Source organism: Delphinapterus leucas, chromosome 18 (assembly GCF_059928025.1).
Source record: "Delphinapterus leucas isolate spDelLeu-1000000601 "Yukka" chromosome 18, BTC_Dleu_Yukka2, whole genome shotgun sequence".
Taxonomy (NCBI): domain Eukaryota; kingdom Metazoa; phylum Chordata; class Mammalia; order Artiodactyla; family Monodontidae; genus Delphinapterus; species Delphinapterus leucas.
This window is the reverse complement of record NC_143146.1, coordinates 69,021,975-69,037,479: the sequence shown is the minus strand read 5'-3', so window position 1 is coordinate 69,037,479 and position 15,505 is coordinate 69,021,975. Positions and strand designations below refer to the sequence as shown.

The following is a 15,505-nucleotide window of genomic DNA, read 5'->3' as shown; positions in this document are numbered from 1 at the left end:
TCATATATTACCTAAGTCCCTTAGCTTTCTGGGGTTATTGTACCCTTTAAGATTGAACTCAAACTGGTTTATATCCATAACATATGTTGGGGGAACCTAGCATCATGTCCGTGAACTCCAGGGATTCATGGGGTCTTAATTTCCTCCCAGCCACCCTGGCTTTGGGTCTCCACTGCTGTTGAGTCCTCCATCTCTGTGAGCGCCCCACCTCTAGGATGTGCTTTCCTTTTCACACTGTGTTGACCTGCTGGGCACCCCCCACCCCTGTATTCTCCTCTACTCCCTGAATTTCCACAGACACAAGGCTGGGGGGTTAAGTAAACTTTGCCAAAATGCTTGGAAGTTGGAGGGAAAGCCCTATAATTAAAAGGCCTGCAGCCGTGCTCTGTGACCAGGTCTTTCTCATGGAGAATATTTCCACTTCATCCCCTGGTTATCTCATGAAGCTCCTCTCTGTGGTGTACCTTGGCTGACTCTCAAAAGACAACAAAAGGCTCCCAGGCTATTACATTGAACAATTGTCTATAGTCCCTTCCTAAACCAAATTCCAAGTGACTTTAGGTACACACGGACAATACAGTACTTTACTATATCAGAGGTTTCTCTTCTACAACTATTTGTGCCGTTTAAGCAGCACAAAGCCTTTAAGGCAGTGTTTCCTTAATCTTGATCAGCTCAAATGCTTTGGTAGGACTGTCTTCTTTGAATATGGACATTGTCAATGCTACCAATAGCCACTCATCTCCGCCACACCAACGTTCACAGCAGGAGTGGCTACAGTCATTTTGTTTTCATTGCTGTTTTGAAACACATTTTTATTTCTCATACAGATAAATATGACACCTCAGATACAGAAGAATTGGCGAAAAGCATTTCAGGTGGTTAGAATAAGTTGCCATAGTCCAGACATGGAGGCAAGGATGCTGGAGTAATTCTGTAGAAGCAATCCAACTTGTGCTTAGGAGCCCATGGCCTGGAGGTGATCGGGGGAGAAGAGTCTGGAAAGGTACACTGGATCACGGTAAGGAGAACCCTGGATGAAAAGCATTTGGACTTTTCTTTGTGAGTGATCCCTATCACTCACAAAACCAATGATCACTCAAGCCAGACAGTTTTTCAGTAGAAACTTTTCCATCTTTACCGTTTTGCTTTAGGGAGATATTGCATGAGTAGGATGGAGTCAACCAGTGTGGCCAAGTGGGAAAAGAGAGATAGAAAAATCCATAAAAAGACTATTGCAGAAATTTCTTTGTATGCATTATGTGTATAATAAATACAGAATTGAAGCAGTTTATATTAATACCTCAGTTATGTGCTGGGCACCTATAAAGGACATGGAGCCTGTTTGGTTTATTGTTTCAGTAAATTGAGGAATATCCTGTGGGTTGAAAAAGTCATTGCTATTATTTTTGGTGGCAATTCTCAAAAAAACTGGTAAGAAATTTAGGAATTTGAAAGATCTTTTCCACTTATATATGGCAATCAAAATACTTTGGTATTTTCTACATGGTATTAAATTTGACTTCAACAGTACTAAGGGGCACATTTGCAAGTGATTGTATAGCAGTTATAGAGTGGCTGTCCGAGCCCCTCAAGGATGCCACAGCCAATACAAAGATCAGAATTGCCTTTCCATTAGAACTATCTCCCGACGAACGTCACAACCCTGAGTGTTGTGAATGGTGAAATTGTTTTCCAGAAGAATGGAATTCACTCAATTCAAGTGTCATCTGCTCCATCCGGAAGTCAGCCTCCAAATTCATTGTGCATGTGTAGTCGAGTTTGGGGAGATGGGGAACCACATGGGATTATAGAAAGTGCTCACTTTCTACTTCACACTTTTCTATATTGTTTTCATTTCTTCATGCGCATAGATTGACTTTATAGTAAACATAATATCAAAATAAATAAACAAAACATGTCATCACTGGGCACAACGTTATTCCTACTGCTTAATGGTGACTTGGCTGGGGCATCTAAAATTAAGTTGAGAAACTAAAGTGTAACAGCTGTTTCAGACTTCTGCTTCTATTCTGTTGAACTATTTGGAAGTGGAGTGGAGGTGCATAGGAACTAGGGGAAATTACATCTAATACAGCATTTGGAGCTTCAGTCTATATTATTTGGTCTATTTCATCTCTCTCAAGAGACCACCTGCTAAGATAAATCAACTTTAGTAGTTTAATACAATTAGGATGAAGTCAGAGTTAGAGCTGCCTTGTAACAAATTCTCCTTCAGCATCAGAGTGTTGAATCTGCACATTGGGTTCTGGTCCACCCATTGAACCCTAGAAAAGAAGAAGCAGAGAGGCATAGTCACTAGATATGAGCGAAGGTGCTTTTACTACGTACTTGTTTTTATCCAAGCCCTGTGATAGGGCTTTACTTATGTTAACAAGTTAATACCCACTAATATTCATTGTATAGATGAAGAACCAAGTTCAGAGAGGTTGGGTAACTTACCAAAAATCAGGCACTAAGTGATGGAATCATTTCTTAGAATCCTTTTTGTTTCTAAAGTCTTGTTTTCCCCCCATACAATATTTTCCTCCTTGGTTAAGGTATAATCCATTGTGATTTATCTGAAGTAACTGAGTGTGTATAGCCCAGAAAAGGTAGAGCCAAGATGGTGGGCACTGCATCCAGAAGTTCCCTTTCCTGCCAAAGCTTAACTTGGCAAAATTATTCCTAGAGGTTGGACTTCAGGATGATAAAACAGTCACCAGGTGGGGTTTATTTATTTATCTTTAGTGAACTGGTGCAATTGCTCAGACTGAGCAGTAAGTAAACATCCTGCCAGAGAGAGATGCAGATAGGGAGAAGCAGTGAAAACAAGTTCTTAGTTCCTTTAAAATTGTTTGATGTGATTTTGGTTGGCAGCCCAGTGAGGAAGCTCTTTTCCTGTCGAGTTCTGATTCTGATTGCTGTGCAGTTGTTTGCCCACCTCTCTGACTCCGAATGCTCCCTGCTCTCTGGGTTCAGAAGTAATCACTCTGCTGCATTTAAAGTGAGGAGAATGACTACCAGAAAAATTCCATATGAATTAATATAAGTGAACACCTTCTATCAGCAAAGCTGGAGTGTTGAGTTGGTGACTTGCAAATGAAAGGCGAACAAATCGATGTGGTAGACAGAGCAGCCATCCAGCTAACGCTCAGTAAGAATGTGCTTTCCTCCTGAGTCCTTTCTGCTCACAGCCCTCACTCCACGTTTCCTGCATGGCTGACTCAGCCTTGGTTCCACAATGGCCTGGTCTCCATTGCCAGGGTAGAGATTTGTGCCAATCATTGTACCTCGAGAGAACGGAGATGAAAGTGTTTTTCCCCTAAATTACTTGGAAAATTGCCTAAATTTCCTTTTTCCTTTTGCTACAGCAGGCCTGACCTTTAGCTGAGAGGGTCTAACCCACCTAGGCCATTACTGGGTGACTTCTGCAGGGCCATTTCTAAAATGCCATTTTGTAGTCATTGTTGCCTAGTTTAGTTGCTGGAATATTATGGCTTTGAACTTTCTTAAGTTTCTTCTCACTGAAAAGCCCAAGCTACTTGTCAAATTTCAAAAGGATTCAATATATCCCAAATGGAAAATGGGGAGCATGATGAAAAAATTAGCTGCCCCATATTTACAAACTTGAATATGCTCAGTTCAGATGTGTTTTTCATGTTATGTTTTCTATAACGAGGGTCCTTGATCCCCTTAAATAGAAGGGTTCTCCCTAAGGAGAGCAGGCTAAGCTTTCAGGTAAGATCCCATTGAAGCTATTGATATTGATTCAGTTGTTATATGTGCAAATTTCTAAAGATCTGACACAGTGACTATAATGTATATTGAGTGCCTACTATGTGCCACATGCTCTACTTATTTCACTGAATTTTGAAAGGAATCTTACGGTCAGGCATTTTCCTCATGTTTTTGTAGATGCCTAACTCTAGACCATATTTCTATTGGTGCAGAGATGGTATCCAATTTATTCACATCTGTATTTCCAGGAGAAAGCACAGGTCTTGCTTACGATAAGTACTTAATGAATGTTTGATGAGTTAACTCTGACCCTCAGTGGATGTTTGTTAACTGTTGAACTGAACTACAGTACTCGAGGAAACTGAGGATCAGAAAAGTTAAGTGATACACCCAGACGTCAAAGCCATTAAATAGTGGGTCAAAATTCAAACCAATCCTGGTCCCTTATTTAGGAACCATCTATTCAGACCCAAACTGTCAAGAACCCCTCCCACAGAACATTTCTCTTGCTTCTCTCAGCACCTCTGTGAGGAGGACCATGACTGATGGATTACCAAGCCTGGGTTTGTGCTCTGGGGCACACTGCCTCCCAATTCACAAATCTGGTTCTCCCTGATGCCGAAGAAGGAATCTTTCCCAGTTTGGGGACCCTCATGGGAGGAGTGACTGATTTATTTTGTTTCTTACAGGAGAGAGGCAGGGAAGGGCACTTACATTCTGTGACAAGGGGATAGTTGGCTGTTGTGTTCTCCCTTCCCTGCCTTTGGCAGACAAAATGATGTGACAGCCCTGAGTACTCAGAAAGCTAATCCATGGTGGGATCGAGGCCTTCTCTGGGATTAGCTAAAATCTTCTCCTCTGAAGGAAACAGAATCCTTAAGTCCAGGTTACACCGAGCTGAGCTGTGCATTTGTTTAGGAATTTGATCAAGAAGATGAGAACAGACTAGCCAGGGGGAAAGGCAGCAAATGACAAAAGGCTACAGGAATTTTGGCTCACAGCAAAATGGGTCAGGAGACACAAATGCTTGAAACAAGCAGATTCCAGGGCAAGAGAAAAATCGAGAATGAGGAGGAATGTGGAAGATTAGGGAGTGACTACAAATGTAAATGTTAGTCGATGGAGTTTTTGAAATAACTTAGATCTTCCTATGATTTTCAAACTTAGGTCCTAAATTATCCAAGTTAATATGTATAACTCTGAAAATGTTTAATTCTTCTAATGAATTGATTTTATTTAAAAATATATAATCAAGGAGAAAATAGAGCTAATAGGTTAAGCTTCTTTACTCTAACATTTGGTTTCTGATCACTGGACCAAAAGACCCATGATTTCGTACTGAATCTTCCCTTGCTTTATAGAAGGTCCTTTGGTCTCTGAACCTCAGCTCCCACACCTGAGATAGTGGTGTAGCACTGTGGAGGCCATGTCTTTGGGTTCTTAACTTGCCTCTAAGCACTAAACTACCTGTCTGATCTTGGGCATGTTTCTTAGCTTTTTCTGTGCCTCTGTTTCCCTGTTTCTAAAATTAAAAGGATACTAGTATCTACCTCATTGTTTATCTGTAAGAATGTCATGATCCTCACAACACGTAAAGCATGTTGACCAGGGCATGGCACAACAAATGTGTCATAACAGGGAGATGAGGGCTAACGTTGCTCCATCCCCCAGTTGTTGTGAGGATCACTCAACTGAAAGAATGCATTCTGAGAACCTTAAGTGGGTATGTAACGTACATATGTGCTTAGGTAAATGAGAAGCATTCATGTCATTATCGAGTAATTTTGTGGGTTTTGTCTGCTTGCTGATTTTCCTCAAATTGTTTGATGAATGTGCAATTCTCCCTAAAGAAATAGGGCTCTCATGTCAGGATCTCTGTTTAGAATTTCTTTTCTATTCTTTAACATCATTCGACAATGTTTGTAACATTTGGCTGTTTTCAAAGCCCTTTCAGAGATATCACAGTCGCTCCATGCGGCAACCCTTGAATGGTACGTGTTGTAACTCTCCCTTCACAGATGAAGGAACTGGAGCTTAAGGTGACTTTTTCCGGCATCCCGAGGAGGGAGGAGGGAGGGAGATGTGTAAGAGGCAGATCTATGTTATGAACCTAGACCTTTCCATTCCATAGTCCATGTTCTCCCCACCTTCGGGGCTGCCTCTTGTAGGTGTTTACCTACCCAGCACTCAGAGTCCACTCAACGTGGACCGCACACGGGGCTGGTCTGCTCCGGAGCACTTTCCTCAGCCAGGCAGGAGTCTAGACCCACCGTGTGACTGAATGCGGGAGCCTCCCTGAGCCCCTCATTCCCTGCCGCCTGTTTCCCTAGTCTAGCTGGGGCTGACCCTGGTGCTCATCTCCCACAGGCGCTGCGCACGGTCACGTGGGACAGCCCAGTAAAGGTCAGGGACTCAGAGAGCAGCTCCACCAACCTCTTTTTAAAAACTCCCACTTTGCTGAACTATTGCAATAATTGCGTTGCCATCTATGCTGTGTGAGGTTGCCCTCCGAGGGCAGAAGGTCAGCAGCTAATCAGCCGTCCTCTTCCCCTCAGAGAGATTTGAGCAACCTGCCGCTGCAGCTCGGAGCCGCCCGCACTCGGTGCTAGGCCTCCGTCTGCCCATCTGTATTCCTGTCCAGGTGCACGCAGCTTGCCAGAGGCGAGGGTCAGGATGCTCCTGCGCTCTCAAATCACTCCACAGCAATACTCTTTATAGATCCCGTTATTGTCAGTAGAAAACCATTTTGAAGCCTGTATGTGATTAGGGCATATGGCCAGCTAGAGGCATTTGAAAAACATATCTTTTAACGTTTCCTTTTATTGAATTTGGAGAATCTGTGGTTTAATGCAGAGTTTCATACTGCAATTGAATACAGCAAAACTTGGAAGAAAGCTTTTTTAAAGCAACAGTTGGATTGTGTAACACTTTGATTAAATAGTTGTTAATGAGTCACCTTTCCTTGCACTCATCAAGGGCTTTTCTCTAACAGCGGTAGTTCTCACCTTTGACTTCATTATTTTATGAAGGAAGACAGAAGGCAAAATGAAATACAATTTAATGAGTTTTTTACTCATCCAATATGCAAAAAGAGAAACCTAGAGGATGTACAAAAAATAAGCTGGCACACTGCCAAGCTTTCTAGGCATGAGGTTTTTTAAGATCTAAAATTACTGGTTATAAAATTAATAAATTGGTTTTCTGATTAAAATATAACCAACCTTCAAAACGATTTCTCCTCTTTATCCCTGAGACACTCATGCATGCTGTGTGCATAAGACAATGAATCAGGAACTTCCCAGTGATAGCGTGTTGTTTCTCCTGTTCTTATAATGAAAGGATATTTAACAGTGTATTGTTATATCACTCATTGTGTTTATGATTTTGTCTCCTCTTTTCTGGAAACTCAATTGCCCAGTTCTAGAGGGCAGAGATCATGTGTTTGGTGTCTTCCATAATCCCCCTGCTTTGATTGTAACAGGAATGTATCTCACATGTCGGAGATGGGAGAAAGGCAGAGGGATTCTAAGCCAGAAAGCCTTTAATATATAAAATACAAAAATATGTGGCTTATATTGAAACACAGCTATTTGGTACTTCAACATACGGGATGAGTACTATGTAAGGTTTTTGAAACAGGAAATGGAAAAAAAAAAACTGTAGAGAAAGAGGGTCTATTTTTTTCTATGGAATCCCCAGAGGCAGTTGATCTAGAAGATATTTCTTCCCATCTATGGTGAGATTGCTAGCTATTTACAAGAATCTGTTTCCTCTCCTTCCCAGCGCTCAGCTAGAACTCATTTTCCAGTTGCCCTTACAGTTTGGTGTGGCCAAATTATATTTATAGTGAATGGAATATGAGGAGAAGTGACGTTTGTCCTATCTAGGCCTGGCATAAAAGTCTACCACACATGTTCTTCCATATTCTTCCCATTTTTGCTGACTTTGAAAGACATCTGTCAGAGATGACAGGCATTACTAGCCTGGTGCCCTGAATGACTGTGGAACAAATGGCCCCCACTGACATGAACCACCCTGAGCCACCTGACCTATCACATAAATGAGAAGACTCTGTTATTTGGAGGCCTTACATGTTGGGCCTATTTGTTACTGCAGTTTCACATACTCTAATACACTTACAACTGTTGGGTCAGGATAAATGCTTCATCTAGCTGAAAACTGAGAGCTCATTGGAACAGGACTCTCAGCAACATTGGTAGGGCACATTATTCAGAGAGACAGATCAGACAGTGCTGATGTGATACTAAAGGTTCTGCCCTAGATAACTAATAAGAACCTACTGTATGGCATAGGGAACTCTACTCAATTCTCTGTAATGACCTAAATGGGGATAGAATCTAAAAAAGAGTGGATATATGTATAACTGATTCGCTTTGCTGTACAGCAAAAACTAACACAATATTGTAAATCAACTATACTCCCATAAAAATTAATTAAAAAAAATAAATGTTCTGCCTTTACTTCAGCATTTCTCAAAGTGCTATTCAACAGACATCCAGAACAGGCTCAGTGGTCCATAGAATCTGCCAAAGACTCACTGCCAAGTTAATGATGATGGTTGGAAAAAGCAACACTCCAGACTTCAGTGAGAAGAACAAAATGGCTCCTGAATGAATATATGAGCTATTTGGGATTCTGCAGGGAATGGGAAATGATTTGGGAAGCTAAGAGCACTAATGACACTTCTGTGTGTATATGTGTCAGTTTGTGAGTGTATGCATGTGGATTTTCAAAGCCTTAGCCTTCTTTCCCTTATCTTTTATTACCACTGCTTTTGATACCAGCCCTCTGTGATGGCTTTCCCCCAAGTAGGTATGCCTGAAGGAAGCAAGGGTTGCATATTAACTACATCCAGTAAAAGCAGAAGGTAGGACCCAAGAGATTATGTGCAGTTATTTGTTGTCGTTGTTGTTGTTATGGAGGATGTAGAATTTGCATCAACTAAGACTTATTTAGTGCATTTGCTTGTATTTTCCAAAAGTGTCTGAAGTTTTCTGCTTTCTAACTTTGTGCTTTTAAGCTAGAGAATTATAGTTTTCATCTGAGGCCAAAAATAATGAGTTACTGTCATGTCTAGGTTTATTTGGCTAGTTATGAGATCTAGAGACAGTTCAAGATTTTCATTTTTATCACTATACATAAAAATCTGATTAGCAAGTACTTTTCAGTGATCTCATTGTCTTTCAGAATCACCTCTGCTTTCTTACATTTGAAATTATGCTGTAATTTTTAAAGCAGCCTGCCTTGTTTTCAGGCCTCTTTAAAGCTCTCTGCTGGTCTATTGATGGGAAGTTCCCAGGAACATTTTTTTCTTTTCTTCTGGTTGGCTAAAGAAATGAGTGAGGCTTTCTGATGTGCACATGTATGCGTTAATCCTAAGATTTATTGTCTAATTGAAAAGTCAAAAACAAGGCTGAGAGAGTGTTCGTTTCTTTTTCTATTTGAGCTAGGTATCTAAGAGTAATTAAGTAGCTGGTAGATCTGGCAGCACCATACTTACTTTTCTGCCTGCAGTATTTGGACCCGAGTAGAAGCTGATCCGTTAGAAGGTTCGTGAGTTTCTCTGCCAGAGGACCTGCCACTTGTTCAATGTACATAAAAACATTTACATAGGTTGCTGCATTTATGTATGATATTTTCCTGGTCTGTGTACAGATTTGAGTTTGCAGCCCTGGGTTTAATTGTTAAACTGCGACTTTGTATTTCTAAATGCATATAATTTAGAAAACAATTAGTATAAACCTGATATCTGAAGGAGATTTTAACTAGTTATTCATATATTTCAGGTGGTTCAACACCAGAAAAGAGAGCTCTATCCCATTCATTTATGAGAGAATGTAAAAATTCAACATAAAATATTAACCATGTATTAAAAGACCAAAGAGTGTTTAGTCAAGCATTGCAAGAAACAGTAACATGAGGAATATATTGTAATTCGTTATATTAACAGATGAAAAATAAATCTAATCATTTTAATAGATGCTAAAAAAGAATTTGACAAAATTTAATACCTATTCATGATTTCAAAAAAATCTTCTCATATTAGTATAGAAGAAAATTTGTTTAATTCCAGAAAAAATATGTGCCAGCAATCCAGGACTTAATGGTGAAATGGTAGGTGTGTTCCCATTAGGTTCAAAAGTAAGATAAGGAAGCTTGCTACCATTGCCAGTATTCAGTGTTGTGTGGAAAGTCCTAGCTGGTGCAATAAAATAAAGAATGTATGTGTATAAATATTGGCAAGGAGAAAAACTCATTGAATGGGATAAGCAGTTTACCTAGAAAAGGAATAAAATCAACAAGAAACATCTTAAAACTATGTTTAGCAAGGTGGCCAGATACACCAATGAATAATGAGTCATCAGTCATGCTTATGTGATGTGTAATGAAACTTTAGTAAAAACCCTTGAACAACTTGAACAATGAGATTAGAGAGTTCCTGGACTGGTGAACAGAGAGGACGTGGAAGCTCTTCATCTCCTTCCTTACCCTGCCCTATGCATCTCTTCCATTTGCCTATTCCTGAATTAGATCCTTTATAATAAAAATATAATCAGAAGTATAGTGCTTTCCTGAATTCTGGGAGTCATTCTAGTGAATTATCAAACCTGGAGGGGGTAGTTGTAGGAACCCCTGAAAATGCAGTCAGCTGGGCAGAAGTGTGGGTAGCCTGGAGACCCTATTTGCAGTGGTGTCTGAAGTAGAGCCAGTCTTATGGGACTGAGCCCTTGATCTATGGGATGTGTGCTAACTCCAGGTAGTTGGTGTCAGAATTGAAATGAATTGTAGAGCACTCAATTGGTGTTCAGAGAATTGGAGAATTGGTTGTTGTTGGAAAGACACAATAATGGTTAACAAAAAATCGTCAGTAATTATAGAGGAAAAAATTTAAATTGACATGTGTAAAAAATTGAGCATGCTTATAGGCATGCAAAAATAAAAAATTGGGAGTTGAGACAGGTCTCATAAAAAGAGCTCCTTCAGAATGTCACAATCAAACTATCGTGTGCTCATTTTTGCAGTCATTATACAGTCTTCATCAAGGTCACTTGTGAGCGCAGAGCACAGCATATTTTTTGATTTTTGAGAGGTGTGGTCCCAGAAACTTATTTATTTCATGAAAGAAACCCTATCTCACATACAAGATCACTGCCATATACTTATGAAGAAGTAAATCAGGACTTGTTAGCATATAGGGGCTGAAGAGAAGACATTATAAAGAAGAAAAGGAATATTATAACTAGAAAATTTTAATTATTAATTAAAATGCTATAATATTATGTAAATATTGTCTGGAATAAACAGAAAGAATATATGCACATGAGCATATCCATCTTCATACATGTGTACGTACACATGAGCAAAGAATCACTCTGGAAAGACTCACAGGAGACACAGTGGCAGCTGGAGTTGGGAGGGTGGGAAACAGTGAAAGTAGTAGAGACACATCTTTTGTGTATCCTTATACAAAACATAAGGATTTTTTATTTTTTCCCACTTTACCATGTGCAGGCGTTACCTTAAAATTAAATAAAATAGAGAAAAATAAAAGTCTTATTGTTATTCACATTTTATAAATGAGGAAACTGGAGCTCTAAGTAGTTTGGGGCTTAGTTATAAAACCACATTAGATAGATCATCTTCCAGAGCCCCTGCTATACTTTCAGGCATCAAAATCATAAATCATTCCTATCAAAGGTCTGGACCATCAAGGAAACATATATATTTTAGATAACAAATAGCAACATGAAGTCCTGAGGTCTTTCTAGGACATTAGGAGAGCTTAGGATTCATGAGACTGTTCTCTCAGCCTGATGAAGAGAAAATGAAATTGCATCATCACACATGCCCATGGAATAATAATTGTTCTTGATAAATAGCCTGGCTGTGGTTCCAGTGCATGGAATCCTGAAGAGAAAGATCTGGTGGTTTTCACACAGCATTTTGCGAGTCTGTCACCTTTGAGGGGGAGGATCTTGTTTGCCTTTTCTATGGACAAGTAATAGGTGTACAGACTATAATTGAACTTGTCTTTCCTGTTTCCATAAAATGCAGTAGAGTGCCAGGTACCAGGCTAAAAGTATTTGTTTGGTATTCTTTGATGATAAAGATCAGGTAAAAGCAAAAGTACCTGTATCCATTATGCTGTGCAGCAGGTGAACCAGAAATTCTGTAGGTGGCACATTTCCATCCCTGGGGTATTTTATGACAGCTATAAACCTATAAAAGGACTGATTTCCAAAGGAAACACTGACAAGCTTTCAGAATAGCAGTGCAAATGACACCACAAAGATTACAACTATACGACATGTTTTCTTCTCATAAGATTTAAGGGTTTCAGTTAAAAGAAGAAAACCAAAACAACAACCACTTTCCTTTCTTTACTTGGAGTGCTGAGGAAATTCCCACCAGGGCTTGAAATTCAGAAAATAAGTGGACTGCCACTATCATAAGTGATTAACAAAGACAACAAAGACAAAATCCCTGCCTGCCATAGTGATCTACTTACACAGCCGGAAGTGAACACAATCACTTCAATCACTGGGCTCAAGCCATTTGCCCACGTCAACATCTCATGTTTTCCGCAGTTGTTTGCCTGGCACTGTAGCCCTTTGTCTCCATAACTGTTAACCCTCCCTCAACCTACCCCCGAACCCCCTCCCAACTATGCCTCAATGCCTTCCCAGATGGACAAGCCTGTGAGGAATTATTTTCCAGGAAAGAAATAACTGCTCCCTTAAGGGCTTTGCAACAAGTGTACCACAAACAGACCAATATTACATCTTAAACCCCAAGGCTTTCTCATTTGACAGCCTTCCTCATCTATTCTTCATCATCAGCGCAATACATACCGAGCACCCACTGCCTGCATCCATTCTGGGGACTTTGCAGAATGAGGACAAGCTTTCGGTTCTAAAGAAGCAGCCAATGGCACTCGGCCAAATAAAATCTACACGTTGCTGTTTTCTATTTTATGGTATTCTTAACTTCTCATTAATATTTGGGGGTGGATGACTGCTAAATGGAAAAGAAAACTAAGAGAGGAGAAGAACTATTTTGGAAAGTGTGAAAAGGGAAAAGCAAGCTTTATTTCTAAAATGAAGAAGCACAGAAACTGGGGTAAAAAGGTGTGAGGAGGGTGCTGAAGAACAGTTTTTTATGTCTCAATTTTCTATTAAATTCTCCTTTTGACAAAAAAGAGGTAAACACAAATTGTTCAGCCTTCTCTATCCATTCCCGTAATCCCACTGCCCTGCACGGAGCCCATCCTGGAAGTGGAGACACCTGATGAGGAGCTTCTGCTGACCCCCAGAGGAGGGTGGCCTGGATCAGGGCAGTGAGGGTAGAACAAAGAGATGGACGAATAGACATTTATGAGGTAGAATGGCCAGGAGTTTCTAATGATCATGTGGGAAGGGAATCTGGAAAGGAGACAAAAGGCAAATATAATGTCTTAATTTCTGGTTTGGACAGAGACATGTTGGCTTGGTGGTACAATTCCCTGTGATACTGGGTAAGGGACTCAGAGGAAGGAGTAGGCTGAAGCTGAAGTTCAGCTTAGAAAATAATACATATGTGGTGTATAAGGGTAAACTGATCACGTTTCAAATGTAAAGGTGAGATGATCAAGCTCGCTTTGTTTACTAAAGAGGAGGGAAGTGGCTTCCTCCCTTCTCTCCCTTCCTTAGGGTATCTCCTTGAAAATACAGGCATTCTCATTCAGCATCTGACCTTGGATTTCACAAGGCAAGGTCATGAGCCTTCGGACCTTGGAACTGTAAACACAACCTCCAAGATGAACTTGGAAGTCCCTCAGAAGGTGTATGTGAGACAGTCACCCACCAGAGGTGTGTCCTCTTGTCTCCAGTGGAGATGAGAAAAATTGTTACTGCTTTTCTCTTTTACTTTTATAAATGAAGTTATGTGAAATTCTGTCCAGACTTGTAGACATATTCTAGCTACCCTTACATGTATGTAAATCTGATAACCCTCAATTTTAATTGTTTTCTCTCTCACTTCTGTATTGGTATGGAGGGGTCTTGTGTTGGTAGGATCGTTTTATTTCTCCAACAGGTAGCCATGAAAAATGTAAGTGGAGATACCCAGAAAGCATTTGATTACACAGATGTGATATTATTAACTTGTAAAGTGTCAGAAATTATCCCTAGAGTGTAAAGGAAAGGAGAGTGGGGTTAGATCCCTGAGGACAGGGACAGACCATGATATTATGCTCACAGAAGAGATGCAGAAGAGTTCACAGAGGAGGAGGAAGGAAGAAGGTCTTGCACCTCTTGTTCACTGTGCTTTCCTGTGCCTAGACACACAATAGTGTTTGTTGAATGAATAAGTGAATATTGTCAGCCATCTCCCCAGCTTGAAGGTGGGAGAAGACACTCATCGGAAGTAGAGGAACATTTTACTAAGGCTTGGTTTGACTTTTTTCGTAGCTCAAGCTGTCACCTTTCCCTGTTAGCCAAGACCTTTCCTCTGTCATTTCTCTGTCAGAGAGACAGAGGGATGACCCCAGTAGGAGGAACTCCACCATCTGATAATCAGCTCTTTCTTCATCCACATACACTGATTGGGGAGGATGCATTCTACCTGCGTTATTCTATCACTCCAATTTATATTCTTCCTATCCACTGTGTATTTTCTAACTCTCTCCTTGAAAAGCATTCTTAGAGTTTTGTTTTTATGTTTTTTAGGAATGTTTTAAGAAATAGAATATTCCCAAACCATACAGATTGTTGAATTCTTTTATGTTTTCCTTCCCCCTAATATCCTCCCTTTGTTAGAGGGAATCAGTATTAGGAGCTGTGTAATTATAGTTCCTTTAGTTTTCATTGTAGCTTTACTACATTTACAGTATAACAAATATATGATTAAACTTTACATTAGTGGGTATTTATAAAATGGTATTATTTTGCATGTGACTTCACTTTTTACTCAACATTACAGTTCATGATTTTTTATAGGCAACTAAAATTCATTCATTTCCACTGCTGTATACTATTTCAGTGTATCACAAATTCATCTATTCTCTGCCCAACCAGATTTCAGTTGTGCCCAGTGTTTTTCTACTGTGAACAAGGCTGCCGTGGACATTCTTAAATGTGACTTTTGTGCACATTTGCCAGAATCACGTATAGTTAGGAGTAGAATTTCTGATCAAAGGGTTCTCAGGCTTTGGATATGTTCACATTTGCAAGATAAGGCCAAACTATTTTTCAACTTGTTGCGCTATTTAATTTTCCCTCGGTGATATATGAGAGCGTCCATTGTTCCACATTTCCCCCAATGTATAGCTCTGGCAGGTATTTAAATCTTTTCACATTGATTTATCATTTGGACTAAATAATGGTTTAAAATTCAAGAGGGACAAAAGAGTGTAAAGTGAAAAATCTCCTTCTCATTTTTAATTCCTCCTTCCAGTGGCAAAGAATATGACTAATTTGTAGTTTACCTTTTGAGATATAATCTATGCATATCCAAGGAAATGTGTGTGTATATATATTCACCTTTTTCTTTTTTTTTTTTTTTTTTTTTTTGCGGTACGCGGGCCTCTCACTGCTGTGGCCTCTCCCGCTGTGGAGCACAGGCTCAGGAAGCACAGGCCCAGCGGCCGTGGCTCACGGGCCCAGCCGCTCCGCGGCATGTGGGATCCTCCCGGACCGGGGGACGAACCCGTGTCCCCTGCATTGGCAGGCGGACTCTCAACCACTGCGCCACCAGGGAAGCCCAT

The 15,505-nt window shown here is 40.2% G+C and overlaps 1 long non-coding RNA gene across 1 annotated transcript in view; it reads left to right on the top strand.

Annotated features, from left to right (window-relative positions):
* LOC149746873 (uncharacterized) overlaps positions 1-15,305 on the top strand; it is a 108,044-nt gene extending 92,739 nt beyond the window's left edge. Inside the window, exon 3 of the long non-coding RNA XR_016388722.1 lies at positions 831-15,305. This is a non-coding gene — a long non-coding RNA (uncharacterized LOC149746873). The remainder of the gene's footprint in view (positions 1-830) is intronic.
* The last annotated feature ends 200 nt before the right edge of the window (positions 15,306-15,505 follow it).